The sequence below is a fragment of the Salmo salar genome, chromosome ssa09, assembly GCF_905237065.1.
Source record: "Salmo salar chromosome ssa09, Ssal_v3.1, whole genome shotgun sequence".
Classification (NCBI taxonomy): Eukaryota; Metazoa; Chordata; class Actinopteri; order Salmoniformes; family Salmonidae; genus Salmo; species Salmo salar.
Genome location: NC_059450.1, coordinates 149,798,715 through 149,809,809, shown reverse-complemented (window position 1 = coordinate 149,809,809; position 11,095 = coordinate 149,798,715). Strand labels below are relative to the sequence as shown.

General features: G+C 44.6%; 1 pseudogene; it reads right to left on the bottom strand.

The window, feature by feature from the left end:
- Positions 1 to 311: 311 nt before the first annotated feature.
- The window catches only part of LOC106591836 (extracellular serine/threonine protein kinase FAM20C-like), a 79,820-nt pseudogene continuing 69,036 nt past the window's right edge, over positions 312 to 11,095 (bottom strand).

The window sequence follows — 11,095 nt, the reverse complement described above, 5'->3', positions numbered from 1 at the left end:
CATACATGAGAGTGTACATACATGAGAGTGGACATACATGAGAGTGGACATACGTGAGAGTGGACATACGTGAGAGTGGACATACGTGAGAGTGGACATACATGAGAGTGGACATACATGAGAGTGGACATACATGAGAGTGGACATACGTGAGAGTGGACATACGTGAGAGTGGACATACGTGAGAGTGGACATACGTGAGAGTGGACATACGTGAGAGTGGACATACATGAGAGTGGACATACGTGAGAGTGGACATACGTGAGAGTGTGTTTTTGTATCCATTGATTCGCTGTCGTTTTTTTTTTTCTTCAACTCTGTGTGTGACTCTGTGTCGTGTGACTCTGTGTCGTGTGACTCTGTGTCGTGTGACTCTGTGTCGTGTGACTCTGTCGTGTGACTCTGTCGTGTGACTCTGTGTCGTGTGACTCTGTGTCGTGTGACTCTGTGTCGTGTGACTCTGTGTCGTGTGACTCTGTGTGTGTGACTCTGTGTCGTGTGACTCTGTGTCGTGTGACTGTGTCGTGTGACTCTGTGTCGTGTGACTCTGTGTGTGTGACTCTGTCGTGTGACTCTGTGTCGTGTGACTCTGTGTCGTGTGACTCTGTGTCGTGTGACTCTGTGTCGTGTGACTCTGTGTGTGTGACTCTGTCGTGTGACTCTGTGTCGTGTGACTCTGTGTCGTGTGACTCTGTGTCGTGTGACTCTGTGTCGTGTGACTCTGTGTCGTGTGGGTGAAAATAATGTTGTGTTGCTCTATTTTAAAAGAAAGGGCCTACTGTTACCCTGCAGTCCAAGTTATGTTCATAAAACTCAACTAAGGTTTTATTAAACGATATTAGTATTGCACAAAACAAGTTTGGAAACTTCAGCACAGCAAAATACACTGAGTTCAAATTATAATGCAAATACTGCAATTTGTGGTTTAGCCTCAAGAGCCTTAAGAAATATCCTCTACCAGCTCTAACTGAAAGCCAGCCAGGTTCCTGTGGGACTTCAGGCCCTTTTAGAGGACCAAACTCTCCTCTTCCAGAGGCCCGGCTAATATTCCAGCATGCTTTAGTGGCCCAGCGGGTGTCCTCAATGCTGCCCAAAGTGGTGGCCGGCGAGATGCCCATTGCCAAGCAACTCAAGTGTGTGTGTGTGTGTGTGTGTGTGTGTGTGTGTGTGTAAGCGTGTGTGTGTGTAAGCGTGTGTGTGGGTGAATTGAGCGTAGAGTGTAGGGATGAAATTAATACCACACAGACCGAGCTAATGAAGAGTTCAGATGGACCGCAAGGTAACACACAGACTCACACACACACACACACACACACACACACACACACACACACACACACACACACACACACACACACACACACACACACAGCTCCCGGCGAGAGGAAAACAGGTTGTTAATGATTTTAGTGAAAAGCAGTATTTTTCTAGTGACATCTCTCATTAAATGAATGAGCAGTTGGTCATGGCCTGCATGCACAGACAGAGACCACATCATCGCCACCACATTGTCTCCTGTTCACATCCAGCTACTGATGCATTATCATATGACTGAGGACACGGTGGAATACAGGGAGACAGATTGATGGACTTGCATTGATGACAGCATATCTGAGTTGACTGAATAACGACGTCGTGAAAGCAATTGGCTACCTAAACAAACTGTTGTGTTTTGACAAAGTTGGTTGTAACTTTGACTGATCATGTTTCAGCCACGTCCTGGTTTATAACCATGTCAAAAGACTTAGAAATATGTTGTATAGTAATTATAGTGTGTAACACGTCTACATCAGTCGATGTGACACACATGAGCTCACACTCTTTATCGCTCACACACACCACACACACACATACACACACACAAACTCACACCACATACACACACACTCACCACACACAGACTCACCCCACACCACAAACACAATTACGGACAAACAAACACACACACACACACACACACACACAGAGACACACACACACCACACAAAGACACACACACAAACGATAGTACCTCTGACGGATAGACAGTACAGATTAGAACCATCTTGTCTTCCAGGTGCCACAACTCATCACATTCATATGGACCATTAAGCACAAACACAAAGATTGGGAGAGGGAGAGGGTGTATGTGCATGTGTGTATTATTGTGTGTGTGTGTGTGTGTGTGTGTGTGTGTGTGTGTGTGTGTGTGTGTGTGTGTGTGTGTGTGTGTGTGTGTGTGTGTGTGTGTGTGGGGGCGTGCATACAGTATGTGTGTACAGTAAGTGTGTAAATAGATATCCTCTACTGTACTCAGCATCCAGCACCAAACCCTCTTCTCCTTCGCCTGTCAGTAATGCAGCCTAATATTCATACAGTGGTATGTGAGTGTGGGGGTGTGTGTGTGTGGTGTGTGTGTGTGTTGTGTGTGTGAGTGTGTGGTTTGTTGCGCCTGCCTTCTCCGACCAAGCCTTCCCTCCTCTTCTCCTCTCTCCTCCCCCCACCTCCTCTCTCCTCCCCCCACCCCCCTCTCTACTCCCACAACCTCCGTCTCTCCTCCCCCCAGCCCTGTAATGAAATAGATTATAAAAGAGTGCTTCACATTTGGAGTAGCCTATACGGACTAGGCTATTTCCTTAAAAAAAATATCTCTTATTCTCTCTCCTCTTTCTTTCTTTCCTTCCTTCCTTCCTTCCTTCCTTCCTTCTTTCTTTCTTTCTTTCTTTCTTTCTTTCTTTCTTTCTTTCTTTCTTTCTTTCTTTCTTTCTTTCTTTCTTTCTTTCTTTCTTTCTTTCTTTCTATCTTCCCTCTCACTCTCTTTCTCTCGCTCTCACTCTCTTTCTCTCTCTCCTCGCTTTCTCTCCCCCCTCCCTCTCTTTCTCTCTCCCTCTCTTTCTCTCTCGCTCCCCCTCTCCCTCTCCCCCTCTCCCGCTCTCCCTCTCTTTCTCTCCCCTTCTCTCTCTCTTTCTCTCTCCCTCTCTTTCTCTCCCCTTCTCTCTCTCTTTCTCTCTCCCTCTCTTTCTCTCCCCTTCTCCCTCTCTTTCTCTCCCTCTGTCTCTCTTTCTCTCTCCCTCTGTCTCTCTCTCACTTGCTCTCTCTCTCATTCGCAAAAGTTTCAAAATAAATGTCTCTCTCTCTCTCAATCTCTTTCTCTCTCTCTCTCTCTCCCTCTCTCTCAATCTCTTTCTCTCTCTATTTCTCTAAGGTTTGTGTTTTTTACGAGTATACATTTTGATGACTGTAGTGTTTGGTGTACGAGATGACCGAGGGAGGGAGAGAGGGAGGGATAGAAAGAAGAAGGGAGCGGGATAGGAAGGCGAAGGGGAGAGGCAGAGAGGGGGGTAGAGATTTGCAAACAAATTTAATAACTAGCCTGCAGAATGGAATCAGTTTCATAGCTTTAGAATTGCTCACCTCACTTAAGAGAGAGAGAGAGAGAGAGAGGGAGCATGGGAGAGAATAAAATAGAAACTGCATATTAAAGACGTGGAGAGAAATTTAAATGTGTCACATCAATTTCAGCTGGGGTCGTTATCAGGCAGACATAAGACTGACACAATATCAAATGCATAGACCGTAGCTCTCTCACTCTCTCACTCTCTTTCTCTCTCTCACTCTCTCCCTCTCTCTCACTCTCTCTCTCTCACTCTCTTTAGCTGAGAGAGAAAGAGAGAGAGTGTCTGTGTGTGTGTGTGTGTGTGTGTGTTTAATTCCCCCTCTAACAAATGAATGATGTTTAATGGCCTTTTAATTTGGTGTTACCAGCAGAAACAAGCCTGGGGCGGAGAGATGGAAGTATCCCTGATGTTTCTTATTGATATTTTAATTGATCGTTGATTGTTTCTCATGGCTACAGTGATGCTAAATGATCACACGTCTGATCTCAGAACGCTCTTGACTAAGTCTGTCCGTCAGTCTGTAGACAAGGACACATAGTAACACAAACACTTCAAATAAATAAACAACCTCACATCATCCATTTTTTTTCTGGAAACATGAGTCAGTTGTTGAAGGACTGTGTGACTCTGTGTTTACCTTGGGTAAGAGTATGATTTGTCAAGCTTCCACAATAACACACTTGAAGCTTCAACCTTGCATCCTGCTGAAGTGAAGTCATGAACATTGCCCTGGCTGTGTCTGTGTTTTCGTGTGTTAGTGAGAGCAGAGAGGCAAGAGTGATATCATATTTCCTGTAATTATCTCAGGTGCTGGCCTAACGACTCCTTCCTGTTTAAAATGGAATAAAGATGATGACTGGTAACTGAGGCAATGTGATTGCCTGGGAATAGGGCTGATGTCGTGGGCTTGATTAGTTGCTGCTCGGAAGTTAGTTGACAGATGACCTTGGTGGGCCACATCTCTGTCTGTCTGTCTGTCTGTCTGTCTGTCTGTCTGTCTGTCTGTCTGTCTGTCTGTCTGTCTGTCTGTCTGTCTGTCTGTCTGTCTGTCTGTCTGTCTGTCTGTCCTCTCTGTCTGTCCTCTGTCTGTCTGTCTCTGTCTCTCTCTCTGTCTCCCCCTCTCTCTCTCTCTCTCTCTCTCTCTCCTCCCCGTCTCTGTCTCTCTCTCTCTGTCTGTCTCTGTCTGTCTCTCTGTCTCTCTCTGTCTGTCTGTCTCTCTCGTCTGTCTGTCTCTCTCTCTGTCTCTCTCTCTCGTCTCTCTCTCTCTCTCTCTCTCTCTCTCTCTCTCTCTCTCTCTCTCTCTCTCTCTCTCTCTCTCTCTCTCTCTCTCTCTCTCTCTCTCTCTCTCTCTCTCTCTCTCTCTCTCTCTCTCTCTCTGTCTCTCTCTGTCTCTCTCTCTCTCTGTCTCTCTCTCTCTCTGTCTCTCTGTCTCTCTCTTTCAATTCAATTAAATACCATTTGTTTCATTGGCATGATGTGACAATGTACCTATTGCCGAAGAGATGAAGTGATTAATTTACGATATTAACATAATTCAAATAGTAATAATCAAGATTGAAAATGGGACAATCAGTAACAACAATAATCAAGGGTAAAATAACCATACAACAGACAATAACAATAACAATAAGCATAGAGGACATGTGCAGGTTGATTGGTCTGTCAGTCACTGTCCATCATTTTATGGCAGGCAGCAATATAGTGCGCTGCCAACCCACAGCTCTCTGCATCCTCCCCCAACAGGAAGGGTAGCCTATCCTCATCAGAGAGGTCTTTAAAACCTTGAATAAGGGTTTCAAATTTGGGGAAATGACACTAATTGTTTCATATTTTTTACATTGTGTCAGGAAATGGCAAGGCTGTGCTCACTGAGCCTGTACTATGTCAAGGTTTTTCTTAGGTTTTGATCAGTAACCATGGTCAAACAGTTTGCCATGGTGTAACTGTCAATTTAGGGCCAGATAGCACTGCATTTTGCTTTGTGCTTGTGCTTGTGTTTCCCAATAGGTAATGTAGTTTTGTTTTGACTGTGTTGTAATTTGGTTAATTCTGATTGATTGGATGTTCTGGTCCTGAGGCTTCAGTGTGTTAGTAGAACAGGTTTGTGAACTCAGCCCCAGGACCAGCTGGATGAGGGGACTCTTTTCTTTGCTCAGCTCTTTGCATTGCAGGGCTTGGTAATGATACAATGGGGGGAAAAAGTATTTGATCCCCTGCTGATTTTGTACGTTTGCCCACTGATAAAGAAATGATCAGTCTATAATTTTAATGGTAGGTTTATTTGAACAGTGAGAGACAGAATAACAACAACAAAAAACAGAAAAACGCATGTCAAAAATGTTATAAATTGATTTGCATTTTAATGAGGGAAATAAGTATTTGACCCCCTCTCAATCAGAAAGATTTCTGGCTCCCAGGTGTCTTTTATACAGGTAACGAGCTGAGATTAGGAGCACACTCTTAAAAGGAGTGCTCCTAACCGCAGCTTGTTACCTGTAAAAAAGACACCTGTCCACAGAAGCAATCAATCAATCAGATTCCAAACTCTTCACCATGGCCAAGATCAAAGAGCTCTCCAAGGATGTCAAGGACAAGATTGTAGACCTACACGAGGCTGGAATGGGCTACAAGACCATCGCCAAGCAGCTTGGTGAGAAGGTGACAACATTTGGTGCGATTATTCGCAAATGGAAGAAACACAAAAGAACTGTCAATATCCCTTGGCCTGGTGCTCCATGCAAGATCTCACCTCGTGGGGTTGCAATGATCATGAGAACGGTGAGGAATCAGCTCAGAACTACACGGGAGGATCTTGTCAATGATCTCAAGGCAGCTGGGACCATAGTCACCAAGAAAACAATTGGTAACACACTACACCATGAAGGACTGAAATCCAAGGTCCCCCTGCTCAAGAATACATATACATGCCCGTCTGAAGTTTGCCAATGAACATCTGAATGATTCAGAGGACAACTGGTGAAAGTGTTGTGGTCAGATGAGACCAAAATGGAGCTCTTTGGCATCAACTCAACTCGCCGTGTTTGGAGGAGGAGGAATGCTGCCTATGACCCCAAGAACACCATCTCCACCGTCAAACATGGAGGTGGAAACATTATGCTTTGGGGGTGTTTTTCTGCTAACGGGACAGGACAACTTCACCGCATCAAAGGGACGATGCACGGGGCCATGTACCGTCAAATCTTGGGTGAGAACATCCATTCCCTCAGCCAGGGCATTGAAAATGGGTCGTGGATGGCTATTCCAGCATGACAATGACCCAAAACACACAGCCAAGGCAACAAAGGAGTGGCTCAAGAAGAAGCACATTAAGGTCCTGGAGTGGCCTAGCCAGTCTCCAGACCTTAATCCCATAGAAAATCTGTGGAGGGAGCTAAAGGTTCGAGATGCCAAACGTCAGCCTCGAAACCTTAATGACTTGGAGAAGATCTGCAAAGAGGAGTGGGACAAAATCCCTCCTGAGATGTGTGCAAACCTGGTGGCCAACTACAAGAAACGTCTGACCTCTGATTGCCAACAAGGGTTTTGCCACCAAGTACTAAGTCATGTTTTGCAGAGGGGTCAAATACTTATTTCCCTCGTTAGATTGCAAATCATTTTATAACATTTTTCACATGCGCTTTTCTGGATTTTTTTGTTGTTATTCTGTCTCTCACTGTTCAAATAAACCTACCATTAAAATTATAGACTGATCATTTCTTTGTAAGTGGGCAAACGTACAAAATCAGCAGGGGATCAAATACATTTTTCCCCCAATGTATGAGAGGGGGTCACTGTATTTTAGATGTTTCCAAAACTGAATTGCTCTTTTTTAAGTTTTTATTATCAGTGGATATTGGCCTAATTTTGCCCTGCATGCATTGTTTGTAGTTTTCTTCTGGACATGTAGTAGAATCTTACAAAACTCTACATGCAGGGTTTCAATGGAGTGTTTGTCCTATTGGGTGGAATCTTGTTTGGAAGTGGACCCCACACCTCGCTGCCATGAAGTGCAATTGGTTCAATGACACTGCCTCATTAAGGTGTCCAGTTGAGCTTATTTTTAAGCCTAAGTAATTGTAGTGTGTGCAGTACTCTATATATTTTTGTACAAATTGAGAACTTTGGTCTACTTCCCTGAGATCTGGATCTTCTCTGGAAAATCATTATTTTAGTATTTTTGGGGTTTACTGCCAGGGCCCAGGTCTGGCAGTACTGCTCTAGCAGGTCCAGGCTCTGCTGTAGGCCATGTGCTGTGGGTGACAGCAGGCATAGGTCATCTGCGAAGAGTAGGCATTTAACCTCTGAATTGTGGACTAACACCAGGGGCTGAGGATTTTTCTAGAATAGTGGCCAATTTGTTGATGTAAAGTCCCCGACCCAGGTTAAATAATTCTGTTATTTTCTTGACAATTTTAATGCTGCACATATTGCCAGTATACATTGATGTAGTTATGTCATATGTTTTACACCCTACACCACTTTCAATATCTTTGTAGAACAGTTCTGTATGCCACATAGAATCAAATGCTTTTTGGAAGTCGATAAAGCAAGTGTACATTTAGTTTTTCTATCAGGGGTGTAAGGTGTAAATATGATGTAAATATGATGTAAGTGTGATGTTTTGGTATACATCCAATTTGTCTTTTACTCAAGACATTGTACTTATTCAGGAAGTTTAGAACTCTTACATGTATAATACTACAGAAAACCTTCCCCAAGTTACTGTTCACACAAATGCCTCTGTAATTGTTAGGGTCAAATTTGTCTCCGTTCTTAAAGATTGGGGTTATGAGTCCTTGATTCCAGATGTCAGGGAAATAACCTGCACTCAGGATCAAATGAAACAGTTTTAATAGTGGGGCTTTGCACCAGTGAATTTGAGCATATCTTTCTCTCTCTGTTTCTATCTTTCTCTGTCTCTTTCTCTCTCTGTCTCTCTCTCTCTCTGTCTCTCTCTCTCTGTCTCTCTCTCTCTGTCTCTTTCTCTCTCTGTCTCTCTCTCTCTGTCTCTCTCTCTCTGTCTCTCTCTCTCTGCTCTGTCTCTCTCTGTCTCTCTCTCTCTGTCTCTCTCTCTCTGTCTCTCTCTCTGTCTCTCTGCTGTCTCTCTCTCTCTATGTCTCTCTCTCTCTCTGATGTCTCTCTCTGATGTCTCTCTCTCTCTCTGTCTCTCTCTCTCTGTCTCTCTCTGCTGTCTCTCTCTGTCTCTTTCTCTCTCGGTCTCAGTCTTACTCTGTCTCTCAATTTTCATCACATTCTTATATCTTACCTCTTTCTTTCTATGTTGCCTTTACATATTCTTGTTTTTTTCATGAACTCTTAGCTCTTCAAATCAGCCTCTATACATCCTTTCATCTCCTGTTCTCCATTGTCCTTTATGATTCTCCTCTCTATCTCTCTCTCCCTCTCTCCCTCTCTCCCTCTCTAAAATTAATTAGCGTGTTCTTGTAAATTGGTTCTTAGTGACTATTGTCACTTGTGACTGCTGTATGTAATTAGAGAGAATAATGGAAAAAATATGATTTAATATCTCATTAACGGAAACATTTCAATTTACACAGAACCACTCAACACCACAGGACCAGCTCTGATGAACTCTTGTGTGTGTGAATGCATAAGTGCATGCGTGTGTGTGTGTGCTTATGTGTGCGTTTGTGTGTGTGTGTGTGTGTGCGTGAGTGCGTGAGTGTGAGTGTGAGTGTGTGTGTTTGTGTTTGTGTTTGTGTTTGTGTGTGTGTGTGTGTGTGTGTGTCCAGAGATTAATCAGCCTCTCATGTTGATGAACAGATAATATACTGTATGACTGTATAGGATAACAATAACAGTGGCATGTTCAAAAACAACATGTTTCAAACCTTCTACAAATCAATAGTTAGTTAGCAAAACACGACATGGTTGGTACTATATCGTTGTTGGAACATTTCTCCACAGAGCTACAGACTACCTCTTCCTCAATGGATGTTAGCGGGAGACCTACAGTTGTAGCAAAAAGAAGAAGAAAAAGCAGAAGAAGAATGGTTCTTCTCCCTCTTCTCTCTGAGACCTCCCTCCATTCCTGTCTCTCTCTCTCTCCCTCTGTTCTCTCTGTAACACAGCTTAATAGCCACTATGGCTCACTCCAATGACAGTCCTCCCCAGACAGTCCTCCTCAGACAGACCTCAGACAGTCCTCCTCAGACAGACCTCCTCAGACAGACCTCAGACAGTCCTCCTCAGACAGTCCTCCTCAGACAGACCTCAGACAGACCTCCTCAGACAGACCTCCTCAGACAGACCTCCTCAGACAGACCTCCTCAGACAGACCTCCTCAGACAGACCTCCCCAGACAGACCTCCCCAGACAGACCTCAGACAGTCCTCCTCAGACAGACCTCCTCAGACAGACCTCCCCAGACAGTCCTCCTCAGACAGACCTCCTCAGACAGACCTCCTCAGACAGACCTCCTCAGACAGACCTCCTCAGACAGACCTCCTCAGACAGACCTCCCCAGACAGACCTCAGACAGTCCTCCTCAGACAGACCTCCTCAGACAGACCTCCTCAGACAGACCTCCTCAGACAGACCTCCTCAGACAGACCTCCTCAGACAGTCCTCCTCAGACAGACCTCCTCAGACAGACCTCCTCAGACAGACCTCCTCAGACAGACCTCCTCAGACAGACCTCCTCAGACAGACCTCCTCAGACAGACCTCCCCAGACAGACCTCCTCAGACAGACCTCCTCAGACAGACCTCCTCAGACAGACCTCCTCAGACAGACCTCCTCAGACAGACCTCCTCAGACAGTCGCCATGTTGTCGTATTTGTTGTCGTTGTCGCAGATCATATTTAGTCAGGAACTCAGCCATGGCAGGATTCTATCCACTAAGACAACCAAGAAACACAAAACACATGAAACACACTGAAAGACATGCACACACTTTCACTGAATACAGCACAGACCAAACATACACATTATCAAAGCTTCCGCAAACAATCATACACGCACGCACACACACAAATTATGTCCATCTCATGCGTTTAATCTCCTGTGAGTGTATCATGTCAGTTCATGTCTATTCCTTTTTGTTTCTTTCTCTCAGAGAGGCGCTGACAGGCTTTTGTTAAGACAGATCACAGCGTATGAACACAGGAGCAGGCATGTGTGGAGACACAGGAGAGACAGCCCATCACACCTCACTGTGTTCTAACTAATCAGCCTGGCAGTAAAACACTCACTGAACACTGAACACTCCTGTGGAAAAAAGAGGAGAATATGGTTTTCCCTCTTGGCCCTGGAGAGCTTGATTTGATTTGATATGAGGTCACCCGTGATACAAGTCAGTATTCGACTTCCATCCATGTCTGAGAACGTCGGGAGACGAGGTTTGCACTGTTAAGAAGAACAGTTTGCACTGTTACCTTCAAGTAGGTTTTGGTTTTGCTAGGATGTTGTGGACGGGGACGGTGGCTAGGCATTAGCATCTGCCTCTGATTCCTAAGGTTCAAAGTTCAAATCTAGTGATAGAAACGTGCCTTAACTGAACCTTAAACACTTTGAAATTGGACGTTTGGAACAACTTCGAAATTGTATGTTTGAGAAACACAGTCCCACTGATGTGAGACTTTGAGAGCTAGTTGGGAGAACTACTGGATGAGCCTGAGATGATAGGGACACACACACACACACACACACAGAACACTATCCTCCTTCCTGCTTAGAAGCTGTATGTGTGTATCTGA